This window comes from Anomalospiza imberbis, chromosome 1 (assembly GCF_031753505.1).
Source record: "Anomalospiza imberbis isolate Cuckoo-Finch-1a 21T00152 chromosome 1, ASM3175350v1, whole genome shotgun sequence".
NCBI classification, from domain to species: Eukaryota; Metazoa; Chordata; class Aves; order Passeriformes; family Viduidae; genus Anomalospiza; species Anomalospiza imberbis.
In genome coordinates, this window is record NC_089681.1 from 49674085 (window position 1) to 49686910 (window position 12826).

At 35.0% G+C, this 12826-nt stretch overlaps 1 protein-coding gene across 7 annotated transcripts in view; it reads right to left on the minus strand.

The window, feature by feature from the left end:
* DLGAP1 (DLG associated protein 1) overlaps positions 1 to 12826 on the minus strand; it is a 404716-nt gene that overhangs the window by 244908 nt on the left and 146982 nt on the right. For 5 of the 7 annotated variants that reach the window (XM_068191551.1, XM_068191506.1, XM_068191529.1 and 2 more), the window contains one exon: positions 7971 to 8080. The exons of 1 other annotated variant lie outside the window; for it this stretch is intronic. The gene's annotated coding sequence lies outside the window, so the exon portion shown is untranslated. The remainder of the gene's footprint in view (positions 1 to 7970; positions 8081 to 12826) is intronic. One more of the 7 variants, XM_068191537.1, reaches the window with a different exon arrangement.

A 12826-nucleotide genomic window follows, 5' to 3' on the forward strand; every position in this document is an offset into this window, starting at 1 on the left:
ATTTTTCTTCTCTTATTGGATATCACAATAAATGCTGTTTACTTTGAACTTCGATAAGTTGTGCAAAGAAGAAACACAGCAGCTACCATCAGTAATTTGTCTAAAGTACACACTGCTTTATCCCCATGTTGGACTTCATATATCACATGGAAGATCTATATGATAAGGATGAGAAATGCAGCAATCTCATCTGTATAATTTGTATTCTGGTAATAATATATATTTCATAAAGATGACAAATAGATTTTATATACTGATAAGAGCCTGAACAGTATTATAACCCTGTTGTCTTACTGATGTCTTGGATAAACAGATTTCCAAAATATCTACGAAATATCAACCACCACGTAAACATTTATCTTTGCATTTTATATTCAACTCAATCCACTGTTATACAAATTGTATCCATTTATATTCTGAGTTTGTAACACTGGGCTGACATAGGCATGTTTTCTTATACAACAAAATGTAAATTAAAAAAAAAAGTTAAGAAGGACACTCAAGTTTTAAATTCATTAAGTGTTAATAAGCATAACCAGACTACTTATTTTTCTACATTAATTGTTTCATGTTGTTAAAAAAATAGAATAAAGAAGAAAAAGTCTCAAAACCCCTCAATACTCTAGGTTACTAATCTGTATTTAGATAGCATTTATCAGATGGAATTTAGATTTCTGGAGTCTCATAAAACTCAGCTTTGTGAGTAAACAAAACTCAGGATAGAATTCAGCTCTGATTCAAGGAATACAGTGATCTTCCTCACTCATGAGCGAGCTTTACTTTGCTCTCTGCAACCATCCTATTTCAGATAATGTATCTCAAAAGTAATACTAGAAAACTGGCTTGCAAGTAATAATTATACTGATAACAGATCCAGTTTGAAGGACAGACATATTCCAGCAATGCAGACCTTGAGAAGTGAAGCATTATAAAGAAAGAAAATAGATCATTTCAACAATCAGGACTGCAGTGCCCAGTGACAGCAAAATTACTGCTTGTACTGGTGCATGACTGGGTGCTTAACATGTTGATTCAGCCTCTAATTCAATGTAACTCTCACAAAGGTAAAACCAGACACACTCATCTAAGATCCAAGTTTTCCTGGTGAGAGACAAAGGTCTGAAGTGAATTCTCTATATAGACAATACTATAGAAAACCAAGAAATGCTCAGCTAATATGTCTACCTAGTCATATTTCAGGATCTCCTCTGTTCAACACACTCAGATCATGGAGCAGGTCCTGAAACATGACTGACCATTTCTGCTCTGGCAATAAAATCAGATGCTGGAAGCCCAACAGACACAGAGCAGCTTCTTAGCTGCCATGTCCATGCCATCTCTGCACAAGGGCCTGGTCTTTCAATCTTTTCCCTACAAGCAGCAGAAGGAGGTGAAATAACATTCCACTGCCACACTAGTGAATCACAGACATCTTATTAAACAGATAGGATGTAAGTACTTCAACAGCAATCCAAGTAGCTCCTATTAGATCAGAACACTTTTTTTTTTGCTGTTCTTACATACAAATAAACAAACACACTGACTGCAAATAAAAGAGGCCACTGGGACAGTGCAGTCTAACCTGCTGTGTAACATTACAGAAAATAACTGATACTACTTCACAGTGCCTTCCATCAAGTCCCACTTCTGAATCAGATGCAGCACATTGCTTTTAGCTCTGCTGCATTTCTAGAGGAACCCAAGAGATCTTGGAGAATTTAATGAGTACATTTCAAGGATGTTTGAGCATCTAATTCCCTAAATTGCTTCAGCAATCCTAGACTTAATTCCAAATGAAATCTTTTAAGTTACAAGAATCCACAACTGTACTTGGTAAATTGTTCCAATGTGTATTTACTTCTGTTTAAAAATATGCACTTTGCTTCCATTTTGAGGTTTAATTTCCATGTACTGGATCTTTTTTGTCATACTTGTGAGTCTCAGAAGGTCAATATTTTGTTGCCTTCCACAGAGAGGAAAGTTTTCTGACTCCACCCCCTCCCCCAATACTGAATCAAATCAGCCATTATTTTTAGTCTCACTTGAGACTCTCCAATTTTCAGAGTCTCTCCAGTTTTCAACAACTTCTTCAAGTATGAACACTTTAACCAAGTATGTCCTGGAGTGGCCATGTTTGGAACAGAGAGGTGGCCTTCATGTATTAGTAAATAAGACCTGAGTAGTGCCCTAACCTGCCACCCGCAGAATCCTGTTACAGTTGGTAATGTGCCATGCCCTCAAACACCTTTTCAGAATTTTGATTTATGGGATCACATCCCCATTTTATGCTCCTTTATTCTTGTACTGCCTAATTCTAAAGCCAAACATTTGTTTATATAGGTACAGGACACACATACCAAATGATACTTTATGTACAAATTCACCCAAAATTTTTAAGCAACTTACCCTCCTCAGTATTTATCACTTCACCAATTTCTGAGCTATTTCCATACTTTACTTTTGATGATTTTATATTTTCTTTCACTCCTTGAAATTGTCCTGATTTCCAGGATTTGCAAGATTGGAATTTTAGTTGTTCAAATAACTTGGGTGGCTTATAAAAATAAGGTGCAAAGTATTTGTGCTGATTTTGCAACACTGAAATACTTCTCCTCATTTCTAAAATAGCAACAGTACGATGAAATTTCTAGCTTACTTAAACATCATCAACGTGCTCAGATAAATTAATGCTTTAAGAGCAAAGACAATTCAGAAAGCTTCAATAATAGGCATGCTTATATGTTTCATTCTTGATGAATGATACTTTGTTAAAATGTTGGTTTCTTTTCCTTCAGTCTTGAGCACACAGTCCCTGCATCCAAAAATGACTGTGGTCTCTCTCAAGAATACAAGCCCTGAATACTAGAATTCTTTGCCATGGCCCAGCTGTGACCCACCACTATACTGTCCCTTCCCCAAATCATTAGACAGCTATTTTAAACTGTGTCTGCAGCGTGCAGGTTGTAGCTAAAAGGGCTGGCAGGGAAAGGCAGGGAAATTAAAGGCAACTAAAAACTATACAATAGAAATAAAACAGACTGCTACAAAGTTTAAAATAATAGCCATATGGCAGAGTTTCATATAAAATAAAGTTTTGAGGAGACCATAATTTTGTGTTACCCAATGAGTCAGAAGAGGCTTCTAATGTACCTTGGCCACACTTCCACTATCCAGTAAGAACAAATATATCTTTTGATTTTGCATAGTGCCAGTTCCATCCCTGCAACCCTGACTAAGAGGATTATCTAAATCATATTTTTATGATGTTTTTGATGTCTTTCTTATAATCATATAAAAATACAATGGAAGACCATATAAGGACAGATGTGCTTCCTTATAACCTTTCCTGAGCATAAATGTTCAGTCCCTGATTCCATGAAGCCATCAGGAGATGGTGAGATATTTATCAATTTGCCTGTGTTTGCTTATGATGTGCAATGTAAACCAAAGAAAGGCATCTCTCCCTGTATCAGCCTAAAAACCAGTGCCAGTTCCACATGTTAGTTTGTTTCTAAAAGTGGTGAATTATTTCAGGAATATGATTTTATATCATGGGAGTAAATTGGACTTCCCACTGTGCTCAACTTGAAATTTTTTACTGGAAGAGAATGACAGCAATACAAGAACTATTCCATTTCTCAGAGTTAATGGTGTCATTACTTTTTGTCCAACCATAAAAGCTTCTTACAGGCATCCACTTCCAGTAGTTGCACGTCCAAAAATAGCCATTCTGAGTGAATTCAAGGGCTCATTGAGCCACTGGCATAAACCACAGTGGCAGTAGATGCCTAAAGAAAAGTATAAAAAAGCATAAAAGGTTGAGTAATTCTGGTATTCCCTGAGCTAGGGATGACCTCTTCTGAGAGACCTTACAAGAATGGTACCTATCTCTAACCCTGTCCTTGCCTCAGGGATGTCACTCAGCAGTCATGTTCTCACATGCATCTCTATTTTGGCTGGGATTTCACTCGAGAAGAAGAAAGTCAGATGGGTGGGTATTTTAAAATTAAAGGCTCACTTAGCATTCCATTGGATTAATAGGAAGAGGTAGAATGAATAAAAAAGACCAAGATGCTTAAGAATTTGGCCTCAATTCTTCACCTATCTTCTACAATGTCATATTTATCAAGATAATGGGATGTGGGCTGGGAATCGGGCAATGATGTCTTGAAGTTGCTTCATCTCTCTTTTCCTGAGACTATTCATCTGAGTTTATCAACCTGTTTACTTTGTTATTTAAATATTTTGAAATAGATAAATTAATATTTTAAATTAAAAAATATTTACAAATAAAGAAAAATATTTTGTTTAGTATCTTGACATTGTTTGTATTAAAGCATAAATGAGGAAAAAAATTTATTATTCTCTTTAAATCCTGCAAGTGTTATGTAGTAATGCTTTAAAGACTGTTAAAAAAAACTGATATGAATGTTACAAAATTTCTCTATTTTTACAGAAGTAAAGGTAAACTGTAGCAAATAGTCTTCAGGCAAGTTGGGTCAATTTCCTGCACCAATAGCCTATCCTTCACTAAAAAGAAAGGTTAGTCTAGATTTCACAGGAAGAAGTACCACACCATTGTCTATAATTCAGTCAATAAATATCTAGATGATACCAACTGTAAAAAGCAGGAGACGAAAGATCCATGTCTGAAATAAATTTTCATACAAAATTGATTATAGCTATGGGGAATTATCTTCTATTTCTGCTAGCTGTGATGAAGGGACATTTTTTTCATACTGACACAGAAAAAAAGTCTGTTTCCATAGCTATATCAACTATCGACTTTTATTTTTTTTTCCTCTAACTTACATATTTTACTTATATAAGCAAATTCATGACAATTTTTTATTACTCAAAGATAAGCCCCTATGGTTTTTAGTAGTTAATGATTGTTTCCTTACTTATAACAGCAATAAAGCTTTTGATTTAATATTTGACTCTGTATCCCAGCACCTCTCTATCTGCAGTTTTTGGTCTTTTCTTCAGATTTATAAAAGGTGCTAGAACTTAAGGATCTTGAAGGTCCTGTTCAGCCAAAACCATTCTGTAATTCTATGGTTCTGTATCTCCATTTTCCATTATGCCTACAATGATGGTTTATCAGGCTTACAAAATTTTTGTTGTCACTAACATACTCAAAGCTAATAATTTTCCATGAGATTTCAGTATCCAGGTCATATTCAGTATCCCAAAACATTATGGATATTCCCTGGACTTCCAAGTTGTTCTGGATGTAAAAATGCTTAGAAGAGTTGTCCATAGCTATAATTTTGATGTTTGGTTTTCCCATAAGTAGAAAAGGAAGTAGGAATATATAAAATTTGAATTTTGATTTGAAATGTCTTGTTTTATCTAATAGACAGACAAATCATTTCTCTATCTGACAGTCAGTTTAGTTTCTTTTCTCTGATTTGTAAGCTGTCTATAACTGATCAGGGAACTACTATTAAGCTGTAGTAAGAAGTCCTGCCTAAATTTTTCTTCAAAATATCTCAAGCAAGCCATAATCAATTTTTTTTTTCAATTTGCACTAGAAATTTGGGTTTTTTTTCTTTATATTTGATTGCAGTACCTTTGCCTCATCCAAGCTTTTCTGCCTTCACACTGTATTTTACCTGAGGCAATTTTCTAATTTTTCTCATTACAGCTGTTACTTTCACATCAGGATTATTAGTAGAATACCTTATGCTTCCCCTTGTACTGCATCAAAGATCATCATATCTTTTAACTGGTAATTTGTTCTCTTTGTCTTGTGCCCTTTCCCCCTAAGGAATAATATTTTGCAGAGCCTGAGACTTCTGCATAATTAGATCATACAAAACATCCGCTATCCTGTCTCTCACTAAGACAAGAGGACCTCAAGGTTTAAATTACTTCAATACATTCTCACTGTAGAAGATCAATTATATTCCTTTTGTTTGGTCTCATTAAAGTTCAATTTCATCCACATCCCTAACACATTTGATATTGATTCTCTTTATCTGACTTTTTCAAAGCCTAGTTATCTTCACCCTGATGATAAACATATCTTGATTTAATGGCATCTTTAAATTGTCTGTATTTCCCTTGAACTAAATTCACAACAAAAAGAGTAGCATTATATTCACAGAATCACAGAATAATCAGAGTTGGAAGGGACCCACAAGGGCCATCGAGTCACTCTTAAATGATATTGTCAATATATTCCTGAGGAAAACAAGTGGACTCTGTTCTTCTAATAAATGTATCAGTAATCAAAGTACCTTCTTCAATGACATAATGTTTTCTTTTACCCAAGATACCGGAAGCTGAGGGGAAAGGGTGGGGTTTTTTGGTGTGTATGAAAATGCATATAAATATATGTAAATGATAAGCAAATATATTACTGTGAAAAACTAATTCCTAAGGTAAAAATCCAACTTTTGCTTGGGAAAAATCACACCACTGCAAACATTATGTCACCTTTTCAATAAAGTTTCAGAGTTCTTCAGGAGGCTGAACTGAGGCAAAGTTAGCTGAACAGATCTATTTCACATTGTCAGAAGATACACACTTGTTTCAAGTCCTACTTTTTATAATGTGTATGTACCTTAGAAAAGCATACTTGCAATGTATAAATACATATGTATACTACATATATAACATACAGAATCATATCTCTACCTCTGTCTATCTATATCTATATATATCCCACATATAGTAAATCATGATGGATACATTTTATGGCTATGGAAATGTTTCAACACTTTGCTTCTTTCTCCTCTTAAAATGCATTTGCTAAAATACAAAGCCGCTGGATGATTAGATAGCATTCTAATTGTAAGAAATTACTTTTTTTAAGTGAAGTATCCATTGAAATTTTTTGCACATATAGAAAACAATGAAAAAAGATCACTCTGGAGTAGAATAAAGAATATTCCTATGATGTAAAATGTTTCATGCAGATGTAAAATGTTTTTTAAACTCATGCCCCATGCAGGGAAATTTACAAATTGAAGTACAGCATCATACTTAACTAAACTAAAATACCCATAACCAATTATATGATTAACATATAAATTTAACATTACAATTAAATTGCATGTCACAGAACTGTAGTGAGTCAAATATAGTTCTAAGAGTTACATTTAAAATAGTATCAAATCATAGGCAGAATGACCACCATTTTAAAAAAAACAAAAACTCTCCTTGTTTTTAGTGCATGTATGTTTAAGTCTGCCATGTGGTAATAAAGAAACAGGATATGGAACTGATTTCAATTTTTCTTAGTATGATTAACATTGGAAATTACCAGTAATTCACTATATGTAGACATTTCACTGCTCTTCCATTTCTGTTCCAGAGGCTAGAGGTCAGCTTATCTTCAGTGTGTCCTATCAAGTCTCTCTTAGTGTAAAAAAAACCAAAAAAACCAAAACAAGCAGAAAAAACCAAAAACCCTAAGTAAAAATATCTGTGGAAACTGTGGAAAAGGAAGTTCTTTCCCTACCAGAGCTTTTACAGGCCATTTCAATGTTGCTTCCAAGATAATGCAACCCCTTTCCATGCTTGTCTTCTGTACTTCGTTTTTCCCTCTGCTCCTCTCCCCTCTGTTAACATTCCTCTAGGCCAAATCAATCCTTCCTCTTATATTCTCTACACTCTCTCCACAGCTCTGGTGTATCTAGCTCTATGGGGCTCTACTCATCATTTAAGTTTATATTAAGTTTATATTGTATATATACATTTCTACATTAATATCAGACTTGTGAAAATCATTCACCAGAATATTTGAAGACACCCAATACAGAGCCCTCAGCCAGCATAACTAGCTAAATGCAAAGATGGGTTATCATATCTGTAATTTTCTAGCTACCTTCACTTCCATCAAAGCAGTTGAAAGTTTGCAGTCATTTAGCTCCCTGCCTTTGCAGGAGGCAGATCTAGAGAAAATTAATAAAAGCAAAGCAGAGAGAGATCAAGGAGAATGATCAGAGGAAAGGACTCACCTCTTTTAGTCAGTTTTCCATTTTAGTTGTTTCAATAGTTAAAGAGGTAAGAGGTTTTTTGCACACTCTTTAATTCAGATGTCAGTTCCAATACTTGATGCTTGACTGTTCTGAAACACAAAGTGTAGGAGTTAAAACTACTAGCCTGAAACAAGATAAAATTATTAACATGGCAAGGATCTATGTATTCATTAAAAATCACTGCAATGTTGAGATGTTTTATAACAATGCTCCACGGCAAAGTTTTTACATGGTTCCACACACTCCTTCTCTCAACAAAAAAAGAATATTTTGATTGCATAATGCTGCATTTGTGGTGCCATCTCAACCTTCCTACTCTCCTGCACAATGCATGAAGAGTTTCTTGGTTCTTTTACCAGAAGATATCAAGACTAGTTACATGTGATTGCCTCAGTAAATCTCTGCAAGCTCACCTCTCCCCCCACTCACTTCCTTCCACAACCTTTTCTCACTCTACTTAAAACACCATGGTATCCTGCTGCCTGTGTCTGGAAAAGCAGAGAAGAATGGTGAGAAAACCTGAACCACCCAGCTATATACACGGTGCTTCCCATACCAACATTTGATGGTAGTGGACAAAATTGCAATGGGAAGCCACTACACATTAAAATATATGATTTTAAAAAAATTATATAAACTGAAAATACTTATTTATAATCCATTTTCTCTCTCTTGTAAGGAAAATTATATATGCCTTTTTCCCTCTTATTTCTCCAGTACTACTTACTGAGACAAACATAAGTAAATGGTTTTCCTCTGTGTTCTATATTTGTTCTCTATGAGTCATCTCACTATTTCAGTTTTGTTTCTTATCACCTAAAGGTCTAGCCTATTTTATTCTGTCTTTTTTCATGTGAACAATTTGAAAGTACAAGCCAGAAAAAGTGTGAATATTTTGTCTTGTAAACGCAGTTAATATCTCAAATATAAATTTTACTGTAAAGCATATTAAAAGAAAATAAATTCACAGCTAAGGGTGCTTTGATACTAGCCTTAGGCTATACTGAAGATTTATCACTACAATAACTTGTTTGATGGTTCTTAAGTTATTTTAATCACTTGACGCTCAAAGAAATACCTTTCCACACCACAGTTAACTATTGGGGGCTAGTTGTCAGAAAAAGCAAGTAAAATTTTTCAGAGCAAAAATAACCTGAAAATATTACAAACTCATGCTTATAAAACTAGAAGAGACCTACCCAATCAGAGTCTGATGTCCCACTTCCCACAGGCTAAAAAACTTCCATAAATTAATTCCTTTGGAAGCAGGATGCACATCTAAGTAAAACATCAAGCTTTGAATTGAAATTCTTTCAAGTAACCACTAAGAGGACAGGAATGGCCTCTGTACACAAGAGGTGATTATTCCTGGGAATTCCTTGACCGCTAAAGCAGTCAAACAGATGACAGCTGCAGCCTCCTCTTTGCTACTTTCTTTATATTTATTATGAGTCCTGTTTTGAAGATAAACTAAATTCTGACACTGCTTCAGAATCTATGACATTACTGTCAGGATAGAAACATTCTAGTGTTTTTAGTACTAGTACTCCAACAACAGCACATTGTGTAGAGCTGGCTTTCAGGGTCTGCCTCTCCCTTGAGGTACATAACTATCTTTAGTGTATTTCTTCTTAAGTCTAAAACTAAATTTCCAGTTCTTTCTCTACAATTGGTCTTTCTTGGTTGGTTGTGCAGGCTTTTTTTGTCAGAAGTGGGAGAAAACAGCATTTTCAAAGTAGGAAAATGAGATTATAAAACTATCAGATTGGCAGTGGGATCAAGAAAGAGGTACAGAACTAGAAACTGCTTTTAAATTATTTCAGAAATGCACAGATTTCCTGTTGACAGGATCTCTTTTCAGGAAGGCTTTAATATGCCTATAATATTGACTACATCATAACTATTTCAGATTTTCCATGAGAGTATAAAATTGAATGAATATATTTAATTGTAGCAAGTAAACTGGATTGTTTTTTTCTTATAACATCTCTTTAGGGAGCTTACAAACATAAATCTCTAAAGGAACAAATCCTCCATGTCTTTAAGAGGAGCCTTGAGTTGTGATGACTTCTCTGAACCCACTGAAACTCCCATACTTGAAGATTTGGTTGAGAATCTTGCTGAAGCTGGGATCAGATGAGTTTCTCTTAGCTGACAGAATTTGCTTGGATATGAGAAATTTTAACTTGTCAGATATATTTAGTGATAACAGAAACACTGAAGGCAGGAATGTAAAGGTATCACCTGCAACACGCAAGTGTTAAGCACACCGTAAGACACTGCCTGAAGAGTAAAAAATAGAAAATTTGAAAGTAATTTTTTGCAAATATCTAACTATGTATGACAGAGTTTTCAGAGATGGCCATGGACTAGTGTGCTTCAGATACTGTACAAACAGATGGCACTATCCACGTCAACAGCCCAAACTAAATCAACACTGGCTTAATAGTTTTAAAATTCCTGTAATTCTTCATCTGTTTTGATCTTTCTTATTTGTGCATATCTATGCATGCTAGCCTTCTCTCTCTAGCATGGAAGAGACCATGCTAGTGGTCTCTTCTGACCACTTTCCTTATTTTTGATTTAATCAGAGAGGTACAACCAGAAGAAGTTCACAAAAAAGCAAGATGATGATGGAGCGCACAGAATGACTTCTGCATGAGGTACAAATGAATAGAGTAACACTACATAAAAAGACAGAATTGAATCATGGAAGATTATGAAAACAACCATAGGAAATTAAATCAAACTGATTAAGAATCACATCATAACAAGGTTTTAGCTTTTTTTTTTTGCCTCAGATTTTAGCTTTTATATTTTTCAGATTCTGTACTGCTTTAGTGTGTAGTTCTGAGCTTCATATTAAGGGATAGTAAGCTCTTTCCACAGAGTAGGTGGACAAAACAGTTCCTTCTCTAGCTGCGGACCAAGGACAATCTCAGGCCAAAGAACATAAAAAATGTGAACTGAAGAGAGAAAAACAAGAAGGATGGTGCTTCATAACCTAAAGCTGTAACTGGACAATTAACTCCAAGATGCTAATGGACCAGAATTTACAGAAGTGAGAAATCTCAGTACCTGTCGTCCATTTTGTGACCATTTTGGGTTCATCTTGGGTGTAGCCCTGGCTGGGCTCTTGTGCTGCCCAAGGTGTATTCATTGAGACCTTTTAATAAATACCTACTTTGTCCTTTAACTCCATCTAGCCTCTGCTCTAGGTCAGCCTTCACAAGGCATCAAAAGAAAGAAAGTTGAACAAATAAACAATGAGGGGTGGCCCTTTCTGCAAAGTGCATTTGTACTGTGGGACTCCTGCCACTAAGTTATGGGGCTAAAATCATAACTTCAATAGAAGGAAAAGTTGGGAAAATTAAATTCCCTCAATTTAGGTAACCAGAAATGTTTAGAAACATGCAGCTCAGAAAGACCCAAAGTTCAAGACATCAGGAGGCTAAGAGAATACATTTGACATGTTAGTATATTCTTTCTTTTGATCTCCAATGCATGAAACAGGTCATGGGACAAAAATACTTTTGAGCTTGATGGTAATTTTAAAAATTTTTTGGTGTTTTTAGATAGATTGTGTTTAAAAGAAACCTGAAAGAAAGTGTGGCAAAGAACAGGAGCAAAGAATAAACCAGAATAGGTGCCTAGGGAAGCTGTGGCTTAGCCATTATGAGAGATACTGAACACTCAGTTGAACAAGACCCTCTGCAACTTGATAACTGCCTATAATTCCTTACTAGGTAAATTATTCTATGAATCTGTGAGTCTGAGAAACAGACTCTCATCACGTCTGTACCATTCCTGTGCAGAACACCAAATCAAAGTGTGACCATTACCATTAAATGAAATTTCAATGAGGAAATGAAGGGCAAGTCTTCAAGTGTTTTATTGCTTACTAAACCATTTGATTTCTCTTCTACAAGATGCTTCTTTACACTCCTGAGGTTCTGCTCGTATGCATAATTTTTAATTAACAATACATACTGTAAAGGAAATGGATGAAATTTTTGCTTGTTTTTTTTTCCACTATTTTCTTCATCTCTTCTTATATTTTATTAAAGTAATTCACAGTGAAGGTGGATGAATATCTATTTTTCTGTACAAAATATCAAGATAATGACCTACATTAACAACCTAAATTTGTTCCATTACAAAGGTGTGCTTAGAGGGGCTTTATATATATTGCAACCTTTCAGGTGAGTACCTGAGGTGACAAATGGCAGAAAACCTCTGATGTTCAGAAAAGGCCTCTTTCAGGTGATGATTTAGTGCATATTAAGCCATTAGCATCAACAATATTTTTACTTTTAAAACACTGGGCAGGAACCTAGGAACCTCATATGTTTGCTACTCACATGATAGCAAAATAATAATAATTGCAGAAATTATGATTACCTAGTAACTACACACAAATGAACTTCTAAAAATTTAATTACAACCACACTAGTGTAGTAGTAATGGGAATACCATAAAGCTCAGCAATGAGCAGAAAACTCAGTCTTCTTCCTATAAAGCCAAGACTGCAATATCACACACATTTATTGAACCTCATTTGTAAAATTAAGAGTCTCCCTCAGACAATTAAAAATCATGCTGAGTACTCAGCCACAGTAAATTACGAATATAATTAAGTAAATAATAAGAAAGCCCAAGTCCCTACTTAAATGCACTGCCAATTCAGCTAATCCAAGCACAGCAAATATTAATGCAATATTTCAATGTCTACAGCTCAGCTCCCGACCTACAGTAATAATAACACATTAAGGTTTTGTTCATACTCAGAGCAAACCACTTATTTTCCCCAAGACAACTGGAGCACCAGGTTGCCA